Genomic DNA, 12,767 nt, shown 5'->3' on the forward strand with positions numbered 1-12,767 from the left:
ATCGCGCCTAGACATCGATTAATCGTTACCTAGGCGCTAGGCGCTAACAGACCGCCTAACGTATCATCTTAATTAGTGGTCTAGGCGGTCGACAGGCTAAGCAGCCGACTAGGCCGTCTAAGCGCCGCCTAGGCCTCCTAGACATCGATTAGGCTACCTAGTCGGTCAATTAGCTATTGTTCTTTTTGTTTTTTTTTTTTAAATGAGTTATTTCGCTCAAAGTTCACTCTAGATGTTTTTAGGCTAATAATTAATACTTTAGTATTAACTATTAAAGTATTATATACTTTATAATTATTAGTCTTTAAAAATTTAAAAATAATTAAATAAATTTTTAAAACATAAAAAATAAAATTAAAAATACATGGGCGCCTAGGCGCTAATTAATTGCCGCTAAGGCGCTAAGCGCTCCTAGAGCGTCTAACGATTTTTTCAACCATGATACATATATAATTAGTGGAATAAATTATAATTATGATCAATTATTATATAATTGTCAAGGAATTTAATTAAACTTCGAAAGATTTACAAAAACTTAAGGATCAGTCTTATAAGAAAATTAGGAAGGTGAAAACTATTAAAGCTTAGCTTTGAAATAGTAGAGTTAATCTACAAGGTTGTAATTTAAGTGACATACCAATCACATGAGAAGAATTATCTATCAAGGTCTTTCAATTCTTCAAAAATGTTATGAAACTTGATATTAGAAATCATTGCTCACAAATTGATCTAAATCTTTGTTATGAAAGTTGAAGCCTTTGGACTCAACTTGGAAAACCATTGGAATCTTGGGTTTAAAAAAACATTTTAATTGGGTGCTTAGTTGAACTTAATCTATCACTTTTCCAACCAACAATAAATTAAGTTAATTTAGATTTGTTTATGATAACAATTTCAAATTCATTAAAATTTTGACCACCAATATAGAGATGACAATAATTCAACTCGGACCAGATGAAAAAATCTGGTCCTCAACTCATCTCCGACCATGTAGCATCCCTTGCCCCCAAACTCGAATTCCCAAATTATATATTATATTTATATAATTATATGTAATATTTATAAGATAATAAATTAAATAAAATAGAGTTCAAGTCTCCCACACAATATCAAAAGTCAATTCAATAAAAAAAAAAAAAAAAAAAAAGAAAGAAAAGAACACCTTAGCTACACACTAAGGCTCTATCGTTGTATTCCTCATTTCGGACTCTCTCTTTCAACCACTTCTCTCTCGGACCCTCTCTTTCTCTCATCACCATCACCAAAGACACTATTTTCTGAGAGTCCAGTGACTTTGTCTATTACCAAATTCTACATATTTGATGTTTTATGTTGCATTAAAATACAAAGGTATTTTTTTTAAATCATTTGGAATAACAAGAGTTTGCATTTACTTGTGCACCATTTGAACTAGATTGGAAGTTAGTCGAGAGTATATGTAAAAAATTATAAGTGTTTTATAAAGCATCAAATGCATTTTCAGAAATGAAATATCCTATTACATATATATATATATATATATATATATATATATTAATGTGTGGGATTAAGATTTATTTGCATAATAGCAAATATAGCTAAAAGTAGGTTGGCAAAGTTTGATAAATATTGAGAAGTGGTTAATGGGATTTTGGCAGTAGCTAGTATTCTTGATCCAATATATAAGTTAGGAGTTTGTTCAATTTTCTTTGAAGAATTTTATGGTGGTAAAGTTACAAAAGAAATTGAAAGGGTTAAAAACTTATTGTCATAATTTGTTGGGTGAATATGAGTGTTCTTCTAATGTAATTAAAATCATTCAATTTAATGTTCAAACTGAAATTTGAAAGATGATGACCTATTATAAAAATATTAAGTCTATTTTTGAAGACTACTACTTCTCACAAGGGTGGGAAATCAGAGTTTGACTATTATGATAATAATATAATATTACCATAATATATTTACAAAAAAAGAAAAGAAAAGAAAAAAGTAACAAGTAGTATGCAAAGAGTAAACGATTGTATTGTTATGGTTCTTAGTACAAGATTTGAGCGAGTCCTTTCCCTATTACCAAAGTCAAGTATTTATATTGGCCAACGCTCAATCTAAGTACAACAACTCCACACATAATGCAAACATCATTATGTTCCTAATAAGTGCTATGGCTCCCTAATAAGTGCATCACACACCCTAGTGCATTGGCTCTGTGTTAAGTGCAATAGTTCCACGTGCTCTCTCAGATTAACTTCTACTTTTGACTATTACAATTGACTATATTAATCATTTTGACTCATTGATTGGTTCGGATTTGTAAGTGTACAAATGATACACATTTGGACCACCTTTAATTGGCCTAATTATTAGTAGAAAACATAAGTATTTTTTAGGTGGTTTTTTCAGTTCTCTGGATCAGTTTCTAGACATGGGACAATTTGTTACTTCAGGCCGTCTGGATCAGGGTCAGTGCGCAGTCTAGTGGGCTTATTTCTCTCCAACCGAATTTGGTTGTTGGATCCATTATTTGTGCTGACTTTTAAATAAATGCAGCAGCTTAAATTAAGGGGATGCAAGCTGCATTATTTCAGATCTTGTTAGTTGAGATTTCTCCTATATAATTTGCAAAATATGGTCCAGCAGTTAACTAAAGCTCTACACAATTTTTTATCAATACTTCGAGTGATATATCAACTTTGTATGAGTGTTTGATGATGCCGTGTTGGTGATGTGTGATTGTGGCATGCACATGGTCAGCTTGTAGATGATAAAAGCGTTTATGGGAGGCTTTCTGTAAACTGTAGATTGTATGGTTGTTTTGTAGCTCCTTGTAACCCTTTGTGATCATCTAGTGGATTGAGTTGACGTGAATTGCCCCGCAGACGTAGGAGTGTAGCTCCGAACTGCGTAAACAATTCCGGTGTCTGGTTCTGTTTTCTTTATTCTTGTTCTTTTGCTTTATTTATATGTTTCCAATCTGTTAATTTGTTCAGATAAGTAATCTTGATAAAAAGAAGTAGGAACCTTAGGCCATCTTGTACATTCAAGATCCACAATACAATTTCAGGATTAGACCAAGAGTGCACCACGTTGAATATTAAATTGTACGGTTATCTAATTATCCTATTAGACTATTATTTGGAAGATGCAAAGAGAACAAACAAGATTGTGAGAGCGACGTATAAGTTGCAATATGATGATGTCTTGGATGTGCAATGGTGACAAACTCAATGCAATGGATATCGAACGTTACAAAAGGTTGCCAAGGATATTTTAACTATTCCAATTTCAATAGTTGCTTCATAATTTATTTTCAATACTAGTGGTATGTCCTCATTGTATTAGACTTAGCTTCATCAAAATATTTTGGAAGTACTAATGTGTTCTCAAAGTTGATTGTTTGAAATGTAAGGAATTTACTATAACAAATCTTTTCAATTGATTATTCTTTATTTTACATTACATAAAAGTTAAAATGATATTTTGCATTGTTTATTTGTTTGTTACTTTTGTAGGTAATTGCTTCAAATGAAGTTCGGTTATGAAATTGATAAAGATCTATTTCTTTTTCAAGATCGAGAATTAGAACTTTAGCAATAGTTATTAACTTAATTAATTGTTTACAAGTTAAATTGAATATACAATGCAAAAATATAATGAATTATAATTTAAGTATTTAATTTATTCATTTCATTTTTTAAGTTATTAATGGAGATTTGAGGCTTTGATCAAAAGTGGGTTTAGGAATGAAAAAATCATGTTAATTGAGATTTAGATACTTAATGTTTGGATTTTGGATATGTAAGATTTTTGGATTTTGAACATTTGGTTAGATTTGAACAATTCGAATATTTGAGTATTGGTTATGTTAATCTAGTTAAGATGAAGCAGTAGAGTTTGTATATCTGTATGTGTTCATCTTTAGGAGCTGTACAACCTAGCTATTTATACAAGGTAAGGAAGAATGACAACCATTCATTCAAAACTCACATACCCTAGGCTAGGAGAGTATCTCCCAACTCTCCACTAATCTGTCTAACACTACCCCTCAAACTGAAGCATAGATATTGATCATGCCCAGCTTGTTACAAATATACTCAACTCTACTCTTACCCAGCTCTTTCGTAAACAGATCAACTAATTGTTCAGCAGTCCGAACATGCACAACTAAGATCATCCCCTATTGCACTTTCTCACGAATGAAATGGCAATCCACCTCAATATGCTTGGTCCGCTCGTGAAACACAGGGTTATTCGTGATATGTATTGCGGCACTATTATCACACCACAATTTTATTGGTAACCTTACTCATACACCAACTTCCTCAAGAATATTACGTACCCAAGTTATCTCACATGTTGCATGAGCCATAGCCCTATACTCTGACTCTGCACTAGACCATGCTACAACATTTTGTTTCTTACTTTTCCATGCAACCAAATTACCCCCCACAAACACACAGTACCCTGTACTAGACTTCTTGTCACTTGGTGACCCAGCCCAGTCTGCATCCGAGAAAGCCTGCATACAAAATCCCTTTTTCGGGAGCACTCTTCAGATACTTCACAATCCTAACTGCCGCTTCCGAATGGGTCTGCGTAGGCGACTCCATAAACCGACTTACCACACTCACTAGAAACGAGATATATGGGCGAGTAATTGTGAGATAATTCAGTTTTCCTACCAGCCTTCTGTACTGCTCTGGGTTATCGAAGGTCTCCCCCTCCCCAGCTACAAGCTTGACGCCTTGATCCATAGGTGTCTCACATGGCTTTGAGCCTAGTAACCCGGTATCTTCAAGTAAATCCAGCACGTACTTTCTCTGTGAAAGGAATATGCCTCTCCTGGACCGATTCACCTCAATGCCTAGAAAATACTTTAACAACCTCAGATCTTTAGTGTGAAATTCGTCTTTAAGGAAAGACTTAAGTGCACAAATCCCTTCAGCATCATCTCCTGTGATCACTATATCATCGACATACACTATTAATAAAATACATTTATTCTCGGTATGTTTAAAAAACACAATATGATCAGAGCCACTCCTACGCATGCCAAATTTAACAACTGCACTACTAAACCTTCCAAACCATGCCCGCAGAGACTGCTTTAGGCCATACAACGACTTCTTCAATTTACATACCTTACTCGACTCCCCCTGAGCAACAAACCCAGGTGGTTTCTCCATGTAGACCTCTTCAGTTAACTCTCCATGTAGGAAAGCATTCTTCACATCTAATTGATAGAGGGGCCAATGATTAGCAACAGCTAATGAGATAAAAACACGAATAGACGTTAACTTAGCCACTAGAGAAAAACGTTTCTGTATAGTCAACGCCATACGTCTGTGCGTAGCCCTTGGCTACTAAGCATGCCTTCAGCCGATATATAGAACCATCAGGGTTTGTTTTGACAACATAAACCCACTTACATCCAATGGGAACCTTACCATCCGGAAGAGGAACAAGGTCCCACGTCTGGTTATCCTCCAAGGCTGCCATCTCTTCCTCCATAGCCGTCTTCCACCCATCATGAGACAAGGCTTGACACAGGGTTCTCGGAATAGAAACTGAATCCAACTGAGACACAAAAGCACGAGAGGACACCGACAAACGATTATATAACACAAAAGAAGAAATAGAATGGCGGCAGCTGCGTATACCTTTTCGGAGAGCAATAGGAAGATCTTGGTCTGTTGACGAAGATTGTGGCAGGGGAGCAGTCACTGGTGGAACTTTAGGAACACCAACACCTTTCGATCGTCTAGAGTAAACTTGGGTAACCGGAGCCCTTTGAGTAGACTAAACGGGAGACGACGGAAGGGTTACTGTATAGGTAAGGAAATCTTCTTCCGCCGCAGAAATAGAACTGTACTCACAAGAAGCAGGGATACAACCATAGAACAAAGTATTTTCAAAGAAAGTAACATCCGCTGAAACCAAATAGCGCCACAACTCAGGAGAGTAACACCTATACCCTTTTTGAGTCGGAGAATACCCCAAAAATATGCATTTAAGCGACCTGGGATCAAGTTTACCCTGTTGTGGACGCATATCTTGTACAAAACATGTACAACCAAATATTTTCGGGGGAAGGGGAAACAATGGTTTGGATGGTTCCACAATATCACACGGTATTTGGCCCTGAAGAACGGTAGAAGGAAGTCTATTGATTAAATAACAAGTTGTATGTGCGACATCAAACCAAAACATTTTAGGAACCTTCATCTGAAATAGTAAGGCACGGGCCACCTCCAACAGATGGTGGTTTTTTCGTTCTGCCACACCATTCTGTTGAGGAGTACGGACGCAGGAAGTCTGGTGTATCATCCCATTATGAGTTATATAGGACGAAAATTGATTTTGAAGATATTCTATTGCATTATCACTTCTTAAAATTCGGACAACCTTATTGAATTAGGTTTTCACCATGGCACAAAAATTGCAAAAAATATTAAACAACTCATCTCTAGACTTCATAAGATAGAGCCATGTATATCTAGAAAAATCGTCTACGAACGTAACAAAATATCTGAAACCATTTTTGGATGTCACACGACATAGGCCCCACACATCTGAATTAACTAACTGGAATAAAGATTCTACCCTATTATTGATTCTAGGAGGATAGGGTACACGACAGTGTTTAGCAAGCTTACACGACTCACATTGTAAAGTAGACAAAGACTCTAAACTAGGACATAACCTCTTCAACGTTGACAAGGATGGGTGACCATACCGACAATGCAACTGGAATGGAGATGTGCTTCCCAAGAGACCGACCCGTTCGACCTTAGAAGATGAGAACTGAGCTTGTTCCAACACATACAGACCGTCCACTTCCTTTCTCCTACCAATAATCTTCTTCGTCAATAGATCCTGAAACAAACAATAACCAGGGAAGAATGTGACTCAACAATTTAGGGCACGAGTAATTTGACTTATTGAGAGCAAATTAAATGGGAACTGGGGAATGTATAACATAGACGACAACGGTAAAGCATGGGTGGCACCAGCATTACCTTTACCCATAACTAGAGTGGTTGAGCCGTTTGCAAGGGTAACTCTAGCAGCACGACTAAACGGGAGGTATTTAGAAAACAAACTCATATTACCTGACATGTGATCACTGGCTCCGGAGTCAATAACTAACTGGCGAGAGGAAAACGCAGAGGAAACACATGCAGTAGGATTATCTGAACGGACAAAAGTGGCAGAAGCAGGAGACGGAGGTTCTGGACCGGATAAAGGTTGCGAGGAAGGAGACAACTTCATCTGATTCAGCATAGCCAACTCTTCATTAGACAAAACCACGACATTCCCTTCTGGTTTGGTAACTGCATTAGCAAACATTTGCGGTCTAAAGGGTTATGTACATTGGTTGCGTAAATGGCCAGGTTCTCCACAGTTGAAACAGACCCTTGGCCCTCGGCCACCTCCTCGTCCTCACCCAAAACCACCACGTCCTCGGAAACGGCCACCACTACCTCGCCCATAATTCTCGTTGCCACTAGACACAAGAGCTTTATCTTCACCATTATTTCCCTGTGACATAAAGGCAGTTCTTTCGGAACTTTCATCAGTAATATTACCTAAAGCATTCTGTACCATAGAAAACACTTGATCTATTGTTCCCATTTCCTTATTCCCTAGCAATTGAGACCTAAGAACCTCATGTTCCTTGTCCAGCCCAGAAATCCAACTAAAAGCAAACAACTGATCATGTTGTTTCTTCATTGTCTGCACATTATCTGTTATGGGCATTGCAGTACATAAAGCTTCACTTGCATTCTTAAAAGCATAGTAACAATCACTAATATCCTGTCCTTTTTTACTAGGCCGATAAACCTCTTGGGATAACTAATATAATTTTCTCAAGTTTTGTGTCCTACTAAACCATTTATCTACCAACTCCCAAACTTCTTTCACAGTGGTACAATGTTGCATTGATAATATAATCTTCCTGTCAATACAGTTAATTATGCGGGACAAAAGGGCTTTATCATCATTTTTCCAATCTTTAGCAGCATTAGGTTCTGTTGGACATTCCTTAATTAAATGCTTGTCTTTACCTATACCACCCAAGTTTATTTTAACCAAAAACTTCCACTCAGCAAAAATAGACCCATCTGAAGCAAGTACTATATCAATCTATTTGGAAGGGGTAGATACTACTGTTATTGTTTTTCCTTCAGCCATTCTCCCAATTAAACTCAGCAAATCCCAATTAAATTAAGCAGATCACAACGAAGCAAAAAACCATACAGCGTACATAATCACAACGAAGCAACAAAAACCCATACAGCGTACGCACTACGCACTACTTTAACAAAACTCCCAGACCCCTTCACAAACTTATACCCAAACCATACCTGGGAAAACTCAGCACGGGAAGACGAGCTCGGCCGGAGAAGACGTCGGAAAACGCCGCACGCGCCGGTATGTGAAGGCTACGTCGGCGGCGCGTGAGAACCTCGGCGACGGTGAACTCCAGGCTGCAGCGTCGCCTCCAAGTTCCGACCACCACCCACTACCTCACTTTCGATGGCTCTGATACGATGTTAATCTAGTTAAGAGGAAGTAGTAAAGTTCGTATATCTGTATGTATTCATCTTTAGGAGCTGTACAACCTAGCTATTTATACAAGGTAAGGAAGAATGACAACCATCCATTCAAAACTCACATACCCTAGGCTAGGAGAGTCTCTCTCAACTCCCCACTAATCTCTCTAACAGTTTAATGTTTTAAATTATTTTGTAGAGAAAATTGCCATTTTGGTCCAATGACTATTGTAGTACTGTTAATTGCTATCCGCGATTTTCAAAAATGTTAATTGCATACCATGACTATGCATTTTTTCTCAATTTTGGTCCAGCCGGCCAAATTGCCAACCAAAAGTGGCCGGAAAAAATTAAAGCTCATTTTATCCTTAATTGATAGGGGTAAACTAGTTATTTTATCCTTAAAAAGGAGGGCATTTTGGTCTTTTCACCCACATATGCTCTTCTTCTCCAGTTAGTCGCCGGGAATGTCGCCGCAGCTGCCGCCATCCCGTTCATTGCAACCGGAGAAGAAAATCTCAATCACCTTGCTGGAGATCTGAAACAAAATCGCCGAAAATGCCGCCACCTCCAGCTCTCCATCCTCATCTGACCCAACTGGAGATTTGAACCAAAACCAGTGATAGAAATTCCGCCGCCGCAGCACCACCCAGACCACCGCGACGAGCACAGACGCCGCCGATCATGCGCACGCGCACAACGCAATGGGGGTTGCCGCCTTCGTTGAAACCTTCCATTTATCTTCCAAATTCCATAATACCTCCATCTTCAATTCACTATGGCGCCCAAGAGGGAATTGAATGGTAGGTAGATGTTGGGTTCTTGTGAAGAGCAGAAGAGAGCACTGCCGACAACGCCTTTGCAGCGGCGGCAACATTTCCGACGAACTAAAAGACCAAGTCATAATAACAAGAAAAGACTATTTTACCCTTGTCAATTAAGGATAAAATGAGTTTTAATTTTTTTCCGGCCACTTTTGGCCGGCTGGACCAAAATTGAGAAAAAATGCATAGTCATGGTACGCAATTAACATTTTTGAAAGTCGCGGATAGCAATTAACACTACTACAATAGTCATTGGACCAAAATGGCAATTTTCTCTTATTTTGTACTAGTTGTAGTTGAGATAATACAATCATTATAAACCACAAGACGAGTAAGATCAATGGTACATAATGGTATACAAATTCACATGTTAACAGAGGTTCTCATTTGAACCTAATTATATATATATATATATATATATATATATATATATATATATATATATATATATGTCCCAATTAAATTCAGCAGATCACAACGAAGCAAAAAACCATACAGCGTACGTAATCACAACGAAGCAAATAAAAACCCATACAGCGTACGCACTACGCACTACTTTAAAAATACTCCCAGACCCCTTCACAAACTTATACCCAAACCATACCTGGGAAAACTCAGCACGGGAAGACGAGCTCGGCCACACAAACTGCGACCGGAGAAGACGTCGGAAAACGCCGCACACGCCGGCGCGTGAAGGCTACGTCGGCGGCGCGTGAGAACCCCGGCGACGGCGAACTCCAGGTTGCGGCGTCACCTCCCAGTTCCGACCACCACCCACTACCTCACTTTCGATGGCTCTGATACCATGTTAATCTAGTTAAGAGGAAGTAGTAGAGTTCGTATATCTGTATGTATTCATCTTTAGGAGCTGTACAACCTAGCTATTTATACAAGGTAAGGAAGAATGACAACCATTCATTCAAAACTCACATACCCTAGGCTAGGAGAGTATCTCTCAACTCCTCACTAATCTCTCTAACAGTTTAATGTTTTAAATTATTTTGTACTAGTTGTAGTTGAGATAATACAATCATTATAAACCACAAGACGAGTAAGATCAATGGTACATAATGGTATACAAATTCACATGTTAACAGAGGTTCTCATTTGAACCTAATTATAATTATATATATATATATATATATATATATATATATATATATATATATATATATATATGGTTGCACTCTCGTGCGAACTCTCGCCCAGGTAGGAAATGAGAACGCTCCACAGCCGTCCACGTGTCCAGATCAACGAATCAGATGCAAATTTAAAAAAATGACGCGGTGGCATTTTCGTAAATAACTGGAACTTTGGTGCACCTAGTTTCACTTACGATTGCACCTAATTTCACTTAAAAGTGCACCTAGTTTCACTTACAAGTGCACCTATTTTCGCACCTATTTTTACTTACAAGTGCAAGTAATTTACCTTATTAATATTCATGCACCTATTTTCACAAATACTTTCACTTATAAATGCAAGTAATTTACCTTGTTAATATTCATGCACCTGGGTGCAACCTAGGTGCACCTAGTTATAACATAGGTTGCACCTAGTTATAACATTAGGTGCACCTAGTTACAACATTAGGTGCACTTAGTATTGATGCTCACTGTACAATTCACTTGCACCTGTAATACATTTTACAGGCATCTACAATACATTTTACTTGCACAAAGTGCAAGTAATTTACTGTGTTAACATTCATGCACCTGATTGCAACCTATGTGCACCTAGTTATAGCAATAGGTGCACCTAGTTATAACATTAGGTGCACTTGGTATTGATGCTCATTGTACAATTTACTTGCACTTGTAATACATTTTACTTGCACGTGTGCACCTATTTTCACTTATAGGTGCAAGTAATTTACGTTGTTAACATTTATGCACCTGGGTGCACCTATGTGCACCTAGTTATAACATTACGTGCACCTAGTTATAACGTTATGTGCAACTACATTCCGGACACGTGGCGCGCTGTGATTCGTCCGCAGTTCTCTCTTGGGAGGCCAGTACGCACCTGAACGCGATCCTATATATATATATATAAGGGTTCAGGTGCAAGATTGCTCCCAGATAAAAAAAATGAGGTTAGATCTGAGTCATTGCTCAAATCTATATCAATGGTTCAAATCAATGAAATTAAAAAAANAAAAAAAAAAAAAAAAAAACTTAATTCAATTTGAGTTAAAAACATTTCAATATTGACTCCAAACTAGTAAGGTAGAAGAAAATGCCACTCTTAATACATATATGTTAGTAATATAATTGGATTTTATCATAAAATTTTTATAAAAATGGTCTAATTGCACAAATTTTGTTTGTTTGATGGTTGAATTGCACACTTTTTAAGTTCAATGGCCCAATTGCACAAAAGCGATAAGTTCAGTGGCCTATTTGACACTTTTTCCAAATTAAAATTACACTAATTTAAGATTTGAATAAGAATTGACCGGGGACGGGGATGGGGACTATTTTCCATTCCCCGCCGGGGACGGGGACGGGGAGTATACTCCCCGCCCTCGCCGCCCCGTTGCCATCCCTACCTGGGATGATGGACAACCTAAAGGAATTCATGAAATTGTTTATAAAATTAATAAAAAATTTATTTTATTTTATTTTTTCTTAAGAAGGAAAAACAGAACATCTTAAGAATGAAAACAAAGCACCTTAAGAAAGAAAACAAACCACGCACCTTAAGCATCAAAGTGACACACTTAAGTACATAAATCACGCACCTTAAGCACACAAACCACGCACCTAAAGGTTTAAAATGGTGTACCTTAAGTACACAAACCACGCACCTCAACATACAAATCGTTCACCTTAAAAATGAAATCCATGCACCTTAAGAAGGAAAACCATGCACCTTAAGAAGGAAATTCACGCACCTTAAGTTTCAACAACTGGCTCACCTTAAGCACAAAAAGCTACGCACCTTAAAAAGGAAAATCGCACACTTTAAGAACGAAATTCACGCACCTTAAGTTTGACCTAAATGCAAAAAGACCAAATTGCCACCATGCGTTTTTTAATCACGGTTAATCTTAAATGTTGATTTAGGCAAGATCAGTGGCTCAAATTTAACTGCATAATCGCACCTGAGACCATCAACCAAAATGCACTTTAGTATTGTTTTTAGAGCATCCTCATCAGCTATGCATTTTACACGATTTTTGAAGTGCCATTAGGATAGAGATTAAAAAAAGAAAAAAAAAGATTTGACCGTTTGATGCAAAAATAAAATAAAAATAGACTACTCGCCAACCGGCGCGCGTGCACATGTGCCCGGCTAAGCGTTGGATGTGCACCCAACACGCACAAAGGCAGTAGTCTTGTCTCTCTCTCATTTGAGACCCACAAAAATCTAGTTATTGCAAAAAAAAAAAAAAAAAAAAAAA

The sequence above is a fragment of the Ipomoea triloba genome, chromosome 4 (genome assembly GCF_003576645.1).
Source record: "Ipomoea triloba cultivar NCNSP0323 chromosome 4, ASM357664v1".
In the NCBI taxonomy this organism is placed as follows: Eukaryota; Viridiplantae; Streptophyta; class Magnoliopsida; order Solanales; family Convolvulaceae; genus Ipomoea; species Ipomoea triloba.